Raw genomic sequence first — 19,506 nt, forward strand, 5'->3', positions numbered from 1 at the left:
TCTAGGACATTTTAAAATAAAGGGCCACAATTCTGACTATGATGCTCCAAATGTGTTGGGAAGCCACAGCCTCCTGTGGGAATGAGACCCTGAAGTTTCCTTTGAGGGCAAGCATGGATCCAGGAGGTGGTAGTGGAGGTGTGTTTGTTTAAAAAGCAGTGAGGTTGCTGGTAACTAGTTCTACCAAGCTATCCCACAGTAAGATAATAGTAAATGTACTTACTTGCTGAAGAAAAATTCCACTTTTTCTTTAACTCCTTTGATTTCAGATGAGACTCCACTTCTGAGATGTTCTCTTCTCACAGTCTATAAAGCAATGACAAGTCGCTCCGTTTTCTTCGGGTGGGTCATCTATCAGAGAGGTGGCATTTCCCCTTCTAGCTTTCGGTTGCTTGACAGAAGATTTGAATTGACTCAGAAGTACTTTGTTAGTGCCAGCAGTTTTATTGGACAGCAGAGGAAGCTCCCTCTGCTGCTGTCTTCTCCCAGGGGCTTTTGCAGAGGCTGTGGCTGGGGCAAATCACACAGCAGCCTCCCTCACCACCGTGCACGGACTAACAAACACAAAACACTAAGAGCACCAGGCGGCCTAGGGGAAGAGAAGAATGGTGCCCAAGAAGAGGGAGGGGCATCCCGCTAGCCTTGCTGTGTGATGGAAGGCGAACTTCCTGGGCTGGCTGTTGCTGTGCTGGTCTCAAGTTTTGTTTTAGCACCCAGAGTTACTCCTGAGTCCCTGCAGGAATAAGCTGTCGACCTCATATGTAGGGAACACTTCTGGGAGAGTGCTCAGCTCACAAGACCACCCTCAACTGTACTCCCACCTCTGCATCCCACCATCTTCAGAGAGTGGGCTCTTGCCAGCGACGCTGGACAGTGAATTCTGGTCACCCTAGCCACAACTGAGTGCATCTCAGGTGGAGTGAGGAAGACTTTAGTCATGCCCATCACTCCCATTTCCAATTAGCTTGCCACCCACCACGTGTGCCCCTTTGCAGGATTCTGGAGCCCCTGTGAATGAGCAGCTGACCCATGCTGGACCAGTGTACTTGTTTGCACAGGTGGAACCTGACAGCACCTTGCATGGGTCTGCAGGATCCACAGTTTGATTCCATTCTGTCCTCACCCAGGGCTGCTCTGCTGTCTTGGCATTCTTTGAAAGTTCACTCAAGCATGTGCAATCCAGAAATACAGGGAAGTCGATGCCCATGGAGCTGCTCTTGACCAAAGAGGGTTGGAAGCTGGTGGATAACTGCTTCCTCCTTTGCCTCCCAGGTGAACAGTTCTGACAGACATTGCGTGAGGCTCCCCAGAAAGTCCCTGTGGGATCAAGTACCAGTGGCCCCTAACAGTGGTCACCTCTGTGAGGCTTCCTTGTACTGGCTGTGCCTCCTTCCCAGGCCTGCATTGCTGGTCCCATGTTTCCAAATAAATTACTTCACTCAAGCCTTTATCTCCAGCTTGGCTTTCTGGAGAATGCAGGCTAAGACAGCAGGGATATTCAGTGTGGTGGACACAATAGCTTTTCTTCTAAATTAAACATGTAGAATGAAGAGTACATTTAGAGAGAAATAAGAAAATGATAGTAGACATGGTATATGAACATGACAAACATTGTGAATATGGTATAGAAGTGTCTGAATATTGACTTAAGGCCATTAGAAAACAAACTTTCCTAGCAAAAATCGCAATTTGAGCTGCTAGCCATCCTATATTTTTCAGTGTTACTGAAGACACTGAGATCCCTTTAAATAAAAAGATGACTAGGAAGGATGAAAGCATGAGGCTTCTGGGTGTCCATTAGGTTGGGAGAGTGAAAATCATCCTAAAGAAAGAGAGAGGAAGAATACAGGCATTTTCCACTTCTAAATAGGTCCACTTCTAAAGCATCACTACTACTGGCACCCCACAATGCATGCACTTCCCTGCCACAAGATGCATTCACTTGGGCTGAGGCAAGCTCTTCAAACTGAAGTACTCGTATCCCTGAGAACAGTTGGGGATTTTCACAGGGTATGTGGGCACTGATAGTTTTTAAGAGAATCAATTTCTAGGTTTTCAGTCTTGTTACATATTCTTTCCTAAAACTTAACTTGCAGTGAGAAGGATCCTGGCCTTCACCTCATGTAAAAAGAAAGGCTTACCTCTCACCCAACCTGAATCTTACTGTGGTGCAACATTCTAGAAAATAAAAAAACCTTCAGAGTGTCAAATAAAGGGACCGTTTGAAATACTGGTGCTTTAATCAATTTGGCTTCCTTAAATCAAGACAATATAAGCCCAAGATCGGGCCTATGTGTCCTTCCTATCTTGTCTATATTACTATTAAGTAGAAACATGGCATTAGAAATACATGTATTGCCGGGCATGGTGGCTGATGCCTGTAATCCCAGCACTTTGGGAAGCCGAGGCAGGTGGATCCCCTGAGGTCAGGAGTTCAAGACCAGCCTGGACAACATGGCAAAACCCCATCTCTACTAAAACTACAAAAATTAGCCAGGTGTGGTGGCAGGAGCCTGTAATCCCAGCTACTCAGGAGGCTGAAGCAAGAGAATCACTTGAACCTAAGAGGCAGAAGATGCAGTGAGCCAAGATTGTGCCATTGCACTTCAACCTGGGTGACAGAGTGAGACTCTGTCAAAAAGAAAAACAAAAAAACAAACAAACAACAACAACAACAAAAATCAGACACAAAAAAAACAAAAAAAAACAACAAAAGAAATAGATGTATTGTAGTGGGGTGGCAGGAATGACAGCAGCTTTTATTTAATAAACTTGCGTCTTCTGCTTCCTACCTATCATCAAAGACGCCAGCTGGGCACAGTGGCTCACGCCTGTAATCCCAGCACTTTGGGAGGCTGAGGTGGGTGGATCACAAGGTCAGGAGTTCAAGACCAACCTGGCCAATATGGTGAAACCCTGTCTCTACCAAAAATACAAAAATTAGCCAGGCATGGTGGCGGGCACCTGTAGTCCCAGCTACTTGGGAGGCTGAGGCAGGAGAATCACTTGAACCTGGGAGTCGGGGGTTGCAGTGAGCTGAGATAGCACCACTACAATCCAGCCTGGGTTTTTTGAGACTCTGTCTCAAAAAAAATGAAGACACCATTCTTCCCATACCAGCCAGAAAGAGAGGAAAGTGTGTGGGTGAGAAATACTGACTGCAGCAGCGGCGGCTTCCTTCATCTCAGCAACAAGTTTTTGGCAGGGCTTAGTGGATACCACCCCATTCACCTTAGATTTGGAATACTCAAGCTTTGGAAATCATGCAGGCAGAACTTGCTATGAAAGGACTCCACTGCACTGTCACCTTCTGCATTGGCAGAAGGGGCCTAGTGAACACCCTTCTTCACCTGTGTGAAGGTCTCAGATGCATATTTCGTTCTGGTCTCAGATGCATATTTTGAATAATTGCAAGGAATATGGACGTGACAATTTCCGCCTTACCTCTGGTAGATCAACATTAAATTTTCTTTCTTTTTTTTTTTTTTGAGATGGAGTCTCGCTCTGTCGCCCAGGCTGGAGTGCAGTGGCCGGATCTCAGCTCACTGCAAGCTCCGCCTCCTGGGTTTATGCCATTCTCCTGCCTCAGCCTCCCGAGTAGCTGGGACTACAGACACCCGCCACCTCGCCCGGCTAGTTTTTTGTATTTTTTTAGTAGAGATGGGGTTTCACTGTGTTAGCCAGGATGGTCTCGATCTCCTGACCTCGTGATCCACCAGTTTCGGCATCCCAAAGTGCTGGGATTACAGGCTTGAGCCACCACGCCCGGCCTTTAAATTTTCAAGTAAAGGGAACATAGATTAGAGGTAAGTTCATGCTTTCTATTTTCTTGAACATTTATTCAGATCAAATAAATGTTTTCACTGATTTTTGCCACTTCTACTTGATACATTATTACAATGCACTGGAAGTGATATTTTTTCCAGGTATTTGAAGTAATAGAAAGTTATAGATGTCAACTTAAAATGAGCAAAGAAATACAGAGTTTTAGAAATTTTTTTCTTTTCTTTTCTTTTCTTTTCTTTTCTTTTTTAGATGGAGTCTTGCTCTGCTGCCCAGGCTGGAGTGCAGTGGTGCGATCTTGACTCACTGCAACCTCTGCCTTCTGGGTTCAAGCAATTCTTCTGCCTCAGCCTCCCGAGTGACTGGGATTACAGGTGTGTGCCACCACGCCAGGCTAATTTTTGTATTTTTAGTAGAGATAGTGTTTCACCATTTTGGCCAGGCTGGTCTCAAACTCCTGACTTCGTCATCAGTCCGCCTCAGCCTCCCAAAGTGCTGGGATTACATGCGTGAGCCACTGCGCCCAGCCAAGTTTTAGAAATTTCATGAGGGACTATATGAATAAACATTTTAACGATCACAGACACCCTCAAATTTTAAGAATCCCAGTGAAATCCTAACCTGCCTTGGTGAAACACCCATTAAACAACTTTGCCATTAGCATCTTGATGTGACTTAATCAAAGAAGCTGGAAGAGAGGAACACCAGGCAGGTACTTTACAGGGTTTCCCCAATCCTGATTGTAAAATTCAGAAGGCTTCTCTTCCAAGATTATGTACTAATGGGATGTGTTTAATTCCTCTTCCTCCTTTAATGGGTCTAGGAACATGACCTGTGAACCACAGATTTCTAAGGTAAATTTCTGGACACTGGAGGTGGTGATGGATGAAGAAGGGCAAAGGAAGCCGACCCCAAACACCTATATTACTGGAAAACAAAACAAAACCAAGTAAAAGATCTAAAAGGAGGCCGGGTGCAATGGCTCATGTCTGTAATCCCAGCACTTTGGGAGGCCGAGGCGGGTGGATCACTTGAGGCCAGGAGTTCGAGGCCAGCTGGCCAATAAGGTGAAACCCCATCTCTACAAAAATAAATAAATAAATAAATAAAATTAGCTGGACATGGTGGTTCACGCCTGTAATCCCAGCTACTCGGAAGGCTGATACATGAGACTTGCTTGAACTTGGGAGGTGGAGGTTGCAGTGAGCTAAGGTTGCGCCATTGCACTCCAGCCTGGGTGACAGAGCAAGAGTCTGTTTCAAAAATGAAACAAAACAAAACACAAAAACAAAAACACTTTAAATGAGTTTGTTCTGAGGAGCAGGCCCAGGGTTGGAGAAGAATAGAGTAGGCAATTACTGCTCCTCAGTGTAAATTTGTCACCGCCACTTATTTTTTTAATCCATCCTTGGCTTTACTGTAATAAAAGTGAAATAATTTATTTAAAAAAATTTTTTTTTAATTTTTATTATACTTTAAGTTCTAGGGTACATGTGCATAACGTGCAGGTTTGTTACATATGTATACTTGTGCCATGTTGGTGTGCTGCACCCATCAACTTGTCAGCACCCATCAATTCATCATTTATATCATGTATAACTCCCCAATGCAATCCCTCCCCCCTCCCCCCTCCCCATGATAGGCCCCAGTGTGTGATGTTCCCCTTCCCAAGTCCAAGTGATCTCATTGTTCAGTTCCCACCTATGAGTGAGAACATGCGGTGTTTGGTTTTCTCTTCTTGTGATAGGTTACTAAGAATGATGGTTTCCAGCTGCATCCATGTCCCTACAAAGGACGCAAACTCATCCTTTTTTATGGCTGCATAGTATTCCATGGTGTATATGTGCCACATTTTCTTAATCCAGTCTGTCACAGATGGACATTTGGGTTGATTCCAAGTCTTTGCTATTGTGAATAGTGCTGCAATAAACATACGTGTGCATGTGTCTTTGTAGTAGAATAATTTATAATCCTTTGGGTATATACCCAGTAGTGGGATGGCTGGGTCATATGGTACATCTAGTTCTAGATCCTTGAGGAATTGCCATACTGTTTTCCATAATGGTTGAACTAGTTTACAATCCCACCAACAGTGTAAAAGTGTTCCTATTTCTCCACATCCTCTCCAACACCTGTTGTTTCCTGATTTTTTAATGATTGCCGTTCTAACTGGTGTGAGATGGTATCTCATTGTGGTTTTGATTTGCATCTCTCTGATGGCGAGTGATGATGAGCATTTTCTCATGTGTCTGTTGGCTGTATGAATGTCTTCTTTTGAGAAATGTCTGTTCATATCCTTTGCCCACTTTTTGATGGGGTTGTTTGTTTTTTTTCTTGTATATTTGTTTGAGTTCTTTGTAGATTCTGGATATTAGCCCTTTGTCAGATGAGTAGACTGCAAAAATTTTCTCCCATTCTGTAGGTTGCCTGTTCACTCTGATGGTAGTTTCTTTTGCTGTGCAGAAGCTCTTTAGTTTAATTAGATCTCATTTGTCAATTTTGGCTTTTGCTGCCATTGCTTTTGGTGTTTTAGACATGAAGTCCTTGCCCATGCCTATGTCCTGAATGGTACTACCTAGATTTTCTTTTAGGGTTTTTATGGTATTAGGTCTAACATTTACGTCTCTAATCCATCTTGAATTAATCTTCGTATAAGGAGTAAGGAAAGGATCCAGTTTCAGCTTTCTACTTATGGCTAGCCAATTTTCCCAGCACCATTTATTAAATAGGGAATCCTTTCCCCATTTCTTGTTTTTGTCAGTCTGTCAAAGATCAGATGGTTGTAGATGTGTGGTATTATTTCTGAGGCCTCTGTTCTGTTTCATTGGTCTATATCTCTGTTTTGGTACCAGTACCATGCTGTTTGGTTACTGTAGCCATGTAGTATAGTTTGAAGGCAGGTAGTGTGATGCCTCCAGCTTTGTTCTTTTGACTTAGGATTGTCTTGGCAATGCGGGCTCTTTTTTGGTTCCATATGAACTTTAAAGCAGTTTTTTCCAATTCTGTGAAGAAACTCATTGGTAGCTTGATGGGGATGGCATTGAATCTATAAATAACCTTGGGCAGTATGGCCATTTTCACAATATTGGTTCTTCCTATCCATGAGCATGGTATGTTCTTCCATTCGTTTGTGTCCTTTTTGATTTCACTGAGCAGTGGTTTGTAGTTCTCCTTGAAGAGGTCCTTTACATCCCTTGTAAGTTGGATTCCTAGGTATTTGATTCTCTTTGAAGCAATTGTGAATGGAAGTTCATTCCTGATTTGGCCCTCTGCTTGTCTGTTACTGGTGTATAAGAATGCTTGTGATTTTTGCACATTAATTTTGTATCCTGAGACTTTGCTGAAGTTGCTTATCAGCTTAAGGAGATTTTTGGCTGAGACGATGGGGTTTTCTAAATATACAATCATGTCATCTGCAAACAGGGACAATTTGACTTCTTCTTTTCCTAACTGAATACCCTTGATTTCTTTCTCTTGCCTGATTGCCCTAGCCAGAACTTCCAACGCTATGTTGAATAGGAGTGGTGAGAGAGGGCATCCCTATCTTGTGCCAGTTTTCAAAGGGAATTTTTCCAGTTTTTGCCCATTCAGTGTGATATTAGCTGTGGGTTTGTCATAAATAGCTCTTATTATTTTGAGGTACGTTCCATCAATACCGAATTTATTGAGCGTTTTTAGCATGAAGGGCTGTTGAATTTTGTCAAAAGTCTTTTCTGCATCTCTTGAGATAATCATGTGGTTCTTGTCTTTGGTTCTGTTTATATGCTGGATTACGTTTATTGATTTGCGAATGTTGAACCAGCCTTGCATCCCAGGGATGAAGCCCACTTGATCATGGTGGATAAGCTTTTTGATGTGCTGCTGAATCCGGTTTGCCAGTATTTTATTGAGGATTTTTGCATCGATGTTCTTCAGGGATATTGGTCTAAAATTCTCTTTTTTTGTTGTGTCTCTGCCAGGCTTTGGTATCAGGATGATGTTGGCCTCATAAAATGAGTTAGGGAGGATTCCCTCTTTTTCAATTGATTGGAATAGTTTCAGAAGGAATGGCACCAGCTCCTCCTTGTACCTCTGGTAGAATTCAGCTGTGAATCCATCTGATCCTGGACTTTTTTTGGTGGGTAGGCTATTAATTATTGCCTCAATTTCAGAGCCTGCTATTGGTCTATTCAGGGATTCAACTTCTTCCTGGTTTAGTCTTGGGAGAGTGTAAGTGTCCAGGAAATTATCCATTTCTTCTAGATTTTCTAGTTGATTTGTGTAGAGGTGTTTATAGTGTTCTCTGATGGTAGTTTGTATTTCTGTGGGGTCGGTGGTGATATCCCCTTTATCAGTTTTTATTGCATCTATTTGATTCCTCTCTCTTTTCTTCTTTATTAGTCTTGCTAGCGGTCTGTCAATTTTGTTGATCTTTTCAAAAAACCAACTCCTGGATTCATTGATTTTTTGGAGGGTTTTTTGTGTCTCTATCTCCTTCAGTTCTGCTCTGATCTTAGTTATTTCTTGCCTTCTGCTAGCTTTTGAATGTGTTTGCTCTTGCCTCTCTAGTTCTTTTAATTGTGATGTTAGAGTGTCAATTTTAGATCTTTCCTGCTTTCTCTTGTGGGCATTTAGTGCTATAAATTTCCCCCTACACACTGCTTTAAATGTGTCCCAGAGATTCTGGTATGTTGTATCTTTGTTCTCATTGGTTTCAAAGAACATCTTTATTTCTGCTTTCATTTCGTTATGTACCCAGTAGTCATTCAGGAGCAGGTTGTTCAGTTTCCATGTAGTTGAGCGGTTTTGATTGAGTTTCTTAGTCCTGAGTTCTAGTTTGATTGCACTGTGGTCTGAGAGACAATTTGTTATAATTTCTATTCTTTTACATTTGCTGAGGAGTGCTTTACTTCCAATTATGTGGTCAATTTTAGAATAAGTGCGATGTGGTGCTGAGAAGAATGTATATTCTGTTGATTTGGTGTGGAGAGTTCTATAGATGTATATTAGGTCCACTTGGTGCAGAGATGAGTTCAATTCCTGGATATCCTTGTTAACTTTCTGTCTCGTTGATCTGTCTAATGTTGACAGTGGAGTGTTGAAGTCTCCCATTATTATTGTATGGGAGTCTAAGTCTCTTTGTAAGTCTCTAAGGACTTGCTTTATGAATCTGGGTGCTCCTGTATTGGGTGCATATATATTTAGGATAGTTAGCTCTTCCTGTTGAATTGATCCCTTTACCATTATGTAATGGCCTTCTTTGTCTCTTTTGATCTTTGATGGTTTAAAGTCTGTTTTATCAGAGACTAGGATTGCAACCCCTGCTTTTTTTTGTTCTCCGTTTGCTTGGTAGATCTTCCTCCATCCCTTTATTTTGAGCCTATGTATGTCTCTGCATGTGAGATGGGTCTCCTGAATACAGCAGACTGATGGGTCTTGACTCTTTATCCAGTTTGCCAGTCTGTGTCTTTTAATTGGAGCATTTAGTCCATTTACATTTAAGGTTAATATTGTTATGTGTGAACTTGATCCTGCCATTATGATATTAACTGGTTATTTTGCTCGTTAGTTGATGCAATTTCTTCCTAGCCTCGATGGTCTTTACATTTTGGCATGTTTTTGCAATGGCTGGTACCGGTTGTTCCTTTCCATGTTTAGTGCTTCCTTCAGGGTCTCTTGTAAGGCAGGCCTGGTGGTGACAAAATCTCTAAGCATTTGCTTATCTGTAAAGGATTTTATTTCTCCTTCACTGATGAAACTTAGTTTGGCTGGATATGAAATTCTGGGTTTAAAATTCTTTTCTTTAAGAACTTTGACTATTGGCCCCCGCTCTCTTCTGGCTTGTAGAGTTTCTGCCGAGAGATCTGCTGTTAGTCTGATGGGCTTCCCTTTGTGGGTAACCCGACCTTTCTCTCTGGCTGCCCTTAAGATTTTTTCCTTCAATTCAACTTTGGTGAATCTGGCAATTATGTGTCTTGGAGTTGCTCTTCTGGAGGAGTATCTTTGTGGCGTTCTCTGTATTTCCTGAATTTGAATGTTGGCCTGCCCTACTAGGTTGGGGAAGTTCTCCTGGATGATATCCTGAAGAGTGTTTTCCAAGTTGGTTCCATTTTCCCCCTCATTTTCAGGCACCCCAATCAGACGTAGATTTGGTCTTTTTACATAATCCCATACTTCTTGCAGGCTTTGTTCATTTCTTTTTCTTCTTTTTTCTTTTGGTTTCTCTTCTCACTTCATTTCATTCATTTGATCCTCAATCGCTGATACTCTTTCTTCCAGTTGATCGAGTCAGTTACTGAAGCTTGTGCATTTGTGACGTATTTCTCGTGTCATGGTTTTCATCTCTGTCATTTCGTTTATGACTTTCTCTGCATTAATTAGTCTAGCTGTCAATTCTTCCACTCTTTTTTCAAGATTTTTAGTTTCTTTGTGCTGGGTACGTAATTCCTCCTTTAGCTCTGAGAAGTTTGATAGACTGAAGCCTTCTTCTCTCATCTCATCAAAGTCGTTCTCTGACCAGCTTTGATCCATTGCTGGCGATGGGCTGCGCTCCTTTGCAGGGGGAGATGTGCTCTTATTTTTTGAATTTCCAGCTTTTCTGCCCTGCTTTTCCCCCATCTTTGTGGTTTTATCTGTCTCTGGTCTTTGATGATGGTAACGTACTGATGGGGTTTTGGTATAGGTGTCCTTCCTGTTTGATAGTTTTCCTTCTGACAGTCAGGACCCTCAGCTATAGGTCTGTTGGAGATTGCTTGAGGTCCACTCCAGACCCTGTTTGCCTGGGTATCAGCAGCAGAGGTTGCAGAAGATAGAATATTGCTGAACAGCGAGTGTACCTGTCTGATTCTTACTTTGGAAGCTTCCTCTCAGGGGTGTACTCCACCCTGTGAGGTGTGGGGTGTCAGACTGCCCCTAGTGGGGGATGTCTCCCAGTTAGGCTACTCAGGGGTCAGGGACCCACTTGAGCAGGCAGTCTGTCCGTTCTCAGTTCTCAACCTCCGTGTTGGGAGATCCACTGCTCTCTTCAAAGCTGTCAGACAGAGTTGTTCGCGTCTGCACAGGCCTCTGCTGCTTCCCCTGTTGTTTTTTAGCTGTGCCCTGTCCCCAGAGGTGGAGTCAACAGAGACAGGCAGGTTTCCTTGAGCTGCTGTGAGCTCCACCCAGTTCGAGCTTCCCAGCGGCTTTGTTGACCTACTTAAGCCTCAGCAATGGCGGGCGCCCCTCCCCCAGCCTCGCTGCTGCCTTGCGGTTAGATCGCCGCAGACTGCTGTGTTAGCAATGAGGGAGGCTCTGTGGGCGTGGGACCCTCCCAGCCAGGTGTGGGATATATTCTCCTGGTGTGCCTGTTTGCTTAAAGCGCAGTATTGGGGTGGGAGTTACCCGATTTTCCAGGTGTTGTGTGTCTCAGTTCCCCTGGCTAGGAAAAGGGATTCCCTTCCCCCTTGTGCTTCCCAGGTGAGGCGATGCCTCGCCCTGCTTCAGCTCTCGCTGGTCAGGCTGCAGCAGCTGACCAGCACCGATTGTCCGGCACTCCCTAGTGAGATGACCCCAGTACCTCAGTTGAAAATGCAGAAATCACCGGACTTCTGTGTCGCTCGCGCTGGGAGTTGGAGACTGGAGCTGTTCCTATTCGGCCATCTTGCTCCGCGCCCCCACAAGCATTTATTTTAAAAATTTTTATGTGAAAAATTAAAAGGATAAATTTATGAAAGTATATTTTTGTAATTCTAGGGTGAGCAAGACACAAAACTTGGAAGCCATGAAAGAAGAAAAGATACACAGATTTGAGTTCATAAAAATTAAAAATATGTGTACAATGAAAGATACCATAAATGAAATGAAAACACAATCACAGACTGTAGAGGACCCGGCAGGAAGAGATGAGGAGAGGGAGATGCAGCTTTGTGACTCTGGAAGCACACGTGGTGCAGAGGCTGTTGCGACACTGTAGGGGAAACCTGGCCCTTTGCTTTACCCCTGAGCAGGATGATCTCTGTGGACACGAAGATTCCATCTTTCCACTCTTGACCTCGGAGCCACTTCACCTCCCCATGCTGATAAAGCTGGCCTGAGCTCAAACTTCCTACCCTTTCTTCCAGCGTCCACAGGGAAGGCTGGGCTGGCTCCAGGCAGTGGCCTCAGAATTACTGTAAGTGCTGCCATTTGCAGGTTGCCTACTCAGGGCCCACGGTGCTAGCCTGACTGCTGGGAATACCCGTTTCCCACAGTGCCATGCAAACAAAACCCATTATTGCACTGACAAAAATTTTCAGGGGAGTTTTTCATGTTCTAACATGACCCTCCCGTGGAGTTTAGAAGTTCATTTTTAGATGTGGCTGCAGTCTCGGCAGTGAAGGATAACAAGAAGCCTTCTGACCATTTCAATACAATTCACACTGTTTTCTGTCACAGAATATGGTGGCAGTGACCGTCAGCTTCTCTATGGAGGGTTGAAATGCTCCTGGCTTCTTTCCCTACTTTAACCCAGCATGTCTATAAGGCTTGCACCCCGCATAGGGCGGCTGATCTAGGCTTTAAGGCTTCGGTGCTCCCCAGGAGCGCCACGGTCTGCTAAAGCTGGCAGCAAATGTCATCAAAGTGGAAGAGTTCACCACTTCATCTTAAAATGCTGTCACGTTCTTTCTGGTTCTTTGAGATGGAAATCACCAAAATGCTAAAATGAAGAGAAGTGGACTTTCAGAGCTAGCCCTCATTCAGAGTGAGGGCCCTCTTCTTACGGCCCACTGCCTACTCTCCCTCCTATACTTGGCATCTTACTCTTCCTGCCTGTGACTCTTGACACACTGTCCCCCAACTTCCTTGGCTGCCTTTCCCCATTCTCTCTGCCCATCTAAACATCTTTCTTCCTCAAAGGACCAGGCCAAATACCACTTCCCCAAGAAGCTTTCCTGACTCTTCTAAATCTCCATCTGCTCTTTCCCTTCTCTGAGGTCCTATGTCTGTGCCACTCATTTGGGGAGGCATCCAATCCCTCCCCACCCACCCACCCCCAAATTTATTGAGTGCCTACTATGTGCCTGGAAGGGTTCAAACACTGGAGAAGCAAAATGGCTTGACCAGGAGAGATAGGACAACGTGGACAGATTCTAAGAAAAAGAAACAGCAGAAAAAGAGCAGGGCAGCTAGCTGAATTTAGGTCTGCAGTGTGGCGAAAATGCCAACAAAATATTGCGAGATATGAGTGGCAACATGGCATACCATGGCCAGAAATTATCTTTTTGGATTCTTTCTACATGAACCCAGATCCTTATTGAAATATTACTTCCAACTTCAAACTAAATGTGGAGAGGATCCGGCAGAAAGTAGCAAACAATAATAAAAAGGATGCTAAACCAGACAGCTCAGAGAACAGAGGAATGGGGAGCCAAGATGTTTTAGACGGGCCAAGTGGTTTTGAGGCATTTGGTAATGATCCTCTGTGGCTTTGAGGTGTGTCTGTTTCTTTGTTTTGAGCTAGTCAGGGACATAAATGTCCTCTACGTCTGTAGGCGACCAAACTGGAGAAAATAATCTACATGTAAGCAGGATAAATTTTGACTGTGTTTAAGGAAAATTTTTTTGTGTTGAAGCTAGAAAAGGTGACTTTCAAAGAAGGTTGCAAATTTTTATTGCCTGATGCTTTAAAAAGAGAAGAGACAAATCCTCTTTTGGGAAAACAGAGGTTTCTCTGCTTGAGAGTAAGGAACTATGGTGGAATCCCGGGCGGTCCACGATTCTAGGATCTGAGGCGTTAAATGTCACTGCCACTGGCTGCCACTCCCCAGCCCTGCCACACTGTCCACCAGAACCACTAATGAAGTTATAAAAGTCTCCCTTTTCAGTTTTCTATTTCATTTTCCCTGTCCCCTGAGAAACAGGAACCAAGGACCAGGCAGTAGGAGAAGCCAGACATAATCTATGCTTTCAAAGTGGGCCACCATGATGTGAATGAATTAGAGCTGAAGGGTCATGGAGGCAGCCTGTTCCTCCTCCCTCCCTTCTCCCCGGCTCTGACCCCCACTTCTTCCTTTTTGTGTATTATTCTGAAAAATAAATCATACAGTTGCCATTTGTTTTACATTACGTTGGTCCACAACGTCAAAGGTCATGGTTTCCAGATTTCAGAAAAGGAGTTTGATTCTGTTCCTAAAATTAAAGAGAAATTGCAAGACTTGAATGGAAAGGGGAAGTTCCCCTTCACTAACTCTTTCTAGAAGGGTCAACATTTAAAACTTAACCTGTGGCTGGGTGTGGTGGCTCACGCCTGTAATCCCAGCACTTTGGGAGGCCAAAGAGGGTAGATCACTTGAGGTCAGAAGTTTGAAACTAGCCTGGCCAACATGGCAAAACCCCGTCTCTACTAAAAATTAAACAATTAGCTGGGCATGGTGGTGGGTGCCTGTAATCCCAGCTACTCTGGAGGCTGAAGCATGAGAATTGCTTGAACCTGGGAGGTGGAGGTTGCAGTGAGCTGAGATTGAACAATTGTATTCCAGCCTGGGCAACAGAGTGAGACTCTGACTCGAACAAAAAAACAAACAAATGAAAACCAAAAAAGTTAACCTCGTGTGGATATTTACGTATTATTTGAATACGAGAAGGAATTTGACCACTTGAGGGTCTGATTTATACAAGTACCACATGATGAAGAACAGGATTTTATGGAGTGAAGATCCTTAACAGCACTCTCAGACTGAATCTCTCCTGAGCCTGAATTGATTTCTCCAGTGGCCACTGGTAGAAGTTGAGTGACTCCTCCAATGGCCCCAGACACAACTAAGAAATGTGCCTAAACTAGCTGCCATTTGAAACCTTTTGGTGTCCTTTTTTAGATGCACCACCCTAAACTTCAGGAGTTCTCTCCAGAGAGTAATTTTAGGAATGAATGCCAGAGACCAAGGAATGAGGGACTGTTGCCTCATCAGAGGGAGAAGGAGCTAGCTGGAAAAACAAGAGGAACAAAATGTCCCCTGACTAGATTCTTCGTTACCCTTTGTCTCAAGGACTCTTCTAGAAACAGAAATGAGAGTAGATTCATGTATGTTTGCCCAGGTTGACCTCAGTGGAGGAATTGTGGGGCAGAGGCCGCATGAAAGAAAGATAACTTCAGTAAGGCTCTCCAAACTTTTGGTTTCAGGAGCAGTCACTTTTTACTTCCTAGAAGCTGTATTTTCACCTACTGAGAGTCTAGCAGGCAGTGAAGTCCCCTTAGTATGGGACTGTGGGCAGGAGGATTGATGTTTCATTGCAAACCCTGGAAGCGGAACTTGGGACTCAGCTGGCCAGCTGAGCTTCTCTTCCTGTGGGAAATCCCAGCAAAACCAGGAGAAAGGGAGCAACAGAGGTCATCTGCTAGGAAATGTACCAAAGAAGATTTGAAAAGTACTGGTGGATCTCCAGAGCAAAGGCTGGAAAGCCCTGACCTACAGGAGCAGGCTACTGCATTGTTGGGAGAGGCGGGATTCACATCCACATGGACTTCCCTCGGGTCTCTTTCCGCTCTGCAGAGAAGGGTGGAAGCTGCTCCTAGGGGTTTTTTTTGTTTTGTTTTGTTTTGTTTTGTTTTTGAGACGGAGTATCGGTGTGTCACCCAGGCTACAGTGTAGTGGCACGATCTTGGCTCACTGCAACTTCTGCCTCCCAGGTTCAAGCGATTCTCCTGCCTCAGCCTCCCGAGTAGCTGGGATTACAGGCATCCACCACCACGCCCAGATAATTTTGTATTCTTAGTAAAGAGGAGGTTTTACCATGTTGGCCAGGCGGTCTTGAACTCCTGACCTTGTGATCCACCTGCCTCAGCCTCCCAAAGTGCTGGGATTACAGGTGTGAGCCACCGCACCCAGCCACTCCTAGGTTTTAAAACACCAGTTTGTATCCACTTATCTCTTTTGCTCCTCTCCATATAGTCTCCCATCTCTCTACCTCTTGCTATATTTGATTACTACCTGCTTGTTAGAATTGCAATGCATATCTTAGATTTTTCTTTAAATACAACTATTAGACCGTCATCAAGAAGAGGCTTAAGCCTCTTTGGGGGTGGGGTAGAGAATATTTATTTATTTATTTAGACACAGGGTCTCACTCTGTCACCTAGGCTACTGTGCAGTTGTGTGACCCTAGCTTATTGTAACCTCAAACTCTCAGGCTCAAGCAATCCTCCTGCCCCAGCCTCCTCAATAGCTGGGACTACAGGTGTGCACCACCACACCTGGATAATTTTATTTATTTTTTTTGCAGAGACAGGATCTCACTTTGTTGCACAGGTTGGTCTTGCACTCTTGGACTCAAGTGATCCTCCCACCTCTGCCTCCCAGCATACTAGGTTTATAGGCATGAGTCACTGTACCCAGCAAATGTTTCAAAAATCAGACTCAGGAGGTTCATATCTTTAATAGATGTTTAGTCTATCGCGTAATTTCAATTTTTTTCTAAGTGACAGTAGAAGGAATGGAAGAAGTCCTGGTTGGGAATTCAAAATGCATGGGCTCCAGGCCCACTTCTCTCCATGTGTGAAACTGAGTTATATAAACTCTGAGTAACTGTCTTCACTGGCCTCAGCTTCCTCTCTAGAAAGTTATTGTCAGCCAGGCACGGTGGCTCACGCCTACAATCCCAGCACTTTGGGAAGCTGAGGCAGGTGGATCACTTGAGGTCAGGAGTTCAAGACCAGCCTGGCCAACATGGTGAAATCCCCTCTCTACTAAAAATACAAAAATTAGCCGGGCATGGTGGCAAGCACCTGTAATCCTAGCTAGTTGGGAGGCTGAGGCAGGAGAATTGATTGAACCTGGGAAGTGGAGGTTGCAACAAGCTGGGATCGCACCACTGCCCTCAGGCCTGAGTGACAGAGCCAGACTCTGTCTCAAAAAAAAAAAAAAAAAAAAAAAACAGGCAAAAGGAAAAAAAGAAACTGTTGTCAACTGAGAATTGACAAGTTTATAAATCTGGAAAGGAGAGCTTTATTTTTCATAAAGGGTTGCAGACCGCAAGGTGTCCATTCTCAGACTGGGAAGTACAGCCTTCCAGCCAGAAGCCAAAAAGAGGCACTTCAAGGGAAGGGCAAAGGGAACAGGAATGTATGCTGAGCAGGGTGGCCAAATACACATGTTTATTTATTTATGTATTTATTTATTGAGACAGGGTCTCACTCTGTCACCCAGGCTGGAGTGCAGTGGCACAATCTCAGTTCACTTCAACCTCTACCTCCCGAGTTCAAGCGATTCTCATGCCTCAGCCTCCCAAGTAGCTGGGATTACAAAAATACACGTATTTAATAAGCTATAGGAGAAATCATGAATATTTATGAAAGGAGAAACATGTGCATGTGCAATTGAGCTTCATGCCCCTTTAAGGTGTCCCTTGTACAAAAAATGACAGCATCAGCATGATCTGAGGGTGGAGTTCTCGGCCCTCTGATGTAAAAAGGTGAAGCAGAGGACACAAAAACCCTCACTGCAGGTCCTCTGTAGACTGGCCAAAACCAATCTGTGACTGGTGGTCTCTTATCAGGACAGAATGATGGTCAGTTGTGTGTCAAAACTGCAAAAGGAAGGGACAGCAGTCATGTGGTTGGTTGAAATCAGCGGTGGAGTCTGAGCTTGTTTTCCTTGATAAGCTGATCTTCTGGATGCTGCTCTCTGAACACCCTGACTGAGCTGATAACATTAACTCTCTCATAGGTGCCAACCATGTACCTTGACCATTCTCTCTTTCCACACTCTCACAGCCTCGTGCCATTGTCCTGTACAGTGTCTCCTCTCCTCATGTGATTTTTGCCCTACCTCTGTAGCTGCAAGAAGCACCAAGCATGTGCTTGGCTGGCACATTTTATTTATTTATTTATTTATTTATTTATTTATTTATTTATTTATATTATTTTTGAGTCGGAGTTTTGCTCTTGTCACCCAGGCTGGAGTGCAATAGTGCGATCTTGGCTCACTGCAACCTCTGCCTCCCCTGTTCAAGCAATTCTCCTGCCTCAGCCTCCCAAGCAGCTGGGATTACAGGCACCCGCCACCACGCCCAGCTAATTTTTGTATTTTTAGTTAAGATGAGGTTTCACGCTGTTGGCCAGGCTGGTCTTGAACTCCCGACCTCAGGTGATCCACCCACCTCGGCCTCCCAAAGTGCTGGGATTACAAGTGTGAACCACTGCACCAGACTGGCTGGCACATTTTAGATACTGTATTAGTCAAGGTTCTTCTGAGAAACAGAACCGATAGGATGGACACACACACACATGCAGAGAAAGAGAGTTTACTTTGAGGAATTGGCTTATACCATTGTGGAGGCTGGCAGTTTCGACAGGGTAGGCCAGCAGGCTGAAGACCCAGGAAAGAGTTGCAGCTCGAGTCTAAAGGCAGTCTGCTGGCAGAATTCTCTCTTCTTTGGGGGAGGCGAGTCTTTTTTCTATTAAGGCCTTCAACTGATTGGAATGAGGCTCATCCACATTAGGGAGAGTAATCTGCTTTACTCAAAGGCTACTGATTTAGATGTGAATCTCATCGTAAAAAATACCTGCACAGAAACATCTAGAACAATGTTTGACCAAATATCTAGGTACTGTAGCCTATCCAAGCTGACAAAATTAGCCATCACAGATGCTCACTAAATCTTCTTGAATTGACAACACAGGATATGTGAGCAGCTACTTTTGGTTTCCTGTTTCTCCTGTACTAGCTTTCTTCTGTTTTCTTCATTTTCCTTCATTTAAATTCATTTTAACAAATGTATATAGAGGTCTAACCTGTAGTATGTTTTTCTTTAAGATTTTTGCTATTTTGTGTCTGCTAGTAAGTCCAAGTGGCCCTGCCTATCAACCATTTCCTGTTCAACCAACTCCCTTTTCTTTCACTTTTTTTTTTAAGCTCCGATTATTCAACTAGGCAGTCATGTATGTATAATCCACATATTCAGGCCCCGAAGTGGCAAAGAGTTAATTCCTGTTTTTTGATTCTGTGCTTCCATTTGCCTTCTGTTGAAGCAGTTTTAGCCACGGTGTGGTAGAGGAGCTGACCACTAGGGCCTTAGACATTTTTGTATCAAATTGGAAGGGAATTTATTCTAAAAGCATGACCTTATCTGAACATTTAGAATCAATTATGGTCATAATACTATTGCAAATGAGACAGACACACTTATAATGTGAAAGTAAGTAGTTTTATTTATAGGATATAAAATTGCATACACAAAATTATTCCATTTTTGTTCAAAAAACATGTACATAAAATAAAGACTGTAAATATATACAACCTGAATCATGAACTGTGGATGGTTTCTATTTTGTCTATGTTTTCTAAAATTTCTTCATTACACATAATATACAAAAATGCTTATTGCAAGCATTAAGCTTCCCTTTATCTCTCTTCCTACTCCCTGACAACTCTCTCATCCCTATCCTCAGAGATAACCGTAATCATTATTAATAATTTGATATTTATCCTTCTATCCATTTTACACACATACTACGTGCATTTGCACATGCACACACACAGAGCTTTTCTCACGAATATAAATAAGGCCATATATATTCATCTTTTTAAATCTTTTTAATTTTTTGTTTGTTTTGAGATGGAGTCTTGCTCTGTTGCCCATGCTGGAGTGCAGTGACGTGATCTTGGCTCACTGCAGCCTCTGCCTCTGGGGTTCAGCAATTCTCCTGCCTCAGCCTCCAGAGTACCTGGGACTACAGGCCTGCACCACCATGCCCGGCTAATTTTTGTATTTTTAGTAGAGACAGGGTTT

General features: G+C 43.7%; 1 protein-coding gene across 1 annotated transcript in view; it reads right to left on the reverse strand.

Moving 5' to 3' along the window:
- The window catches only part of CD80 (CD80 molecule), a 35,858-nt gene extending 35,259 nt beyond the window's left edge, over positions 1-599 (reverse strand). The window contains exon 1 of the mRNA XM_010357457.2: positions 224-599. The gene's annotated coding sequence lies outside the window, so the exon portion shown is untranslated. The remainder of the gene's footprint in view (positions 1-223) is intronic.
- Between the last annotated feature and the right edge of the window lie 18,907 nt (positions 600-19,506).

The sequence above is a fragment of the Rhinopithecus roxellana genome, chromosome 1 (assembly GCF_007565055.1).
Source record: "Rhinopithecus roxellana isolate Shanxi Qingling chromosome 1, ASM756505v1, whole genome shotgun sequence".
NCBI classification, from domain to species: Eukaryota; Metazoa; Chordata; class Mammalia; order Primates; family Cercopithecidae; genus Rhinopithecus; species Rhinopithecus roxellana.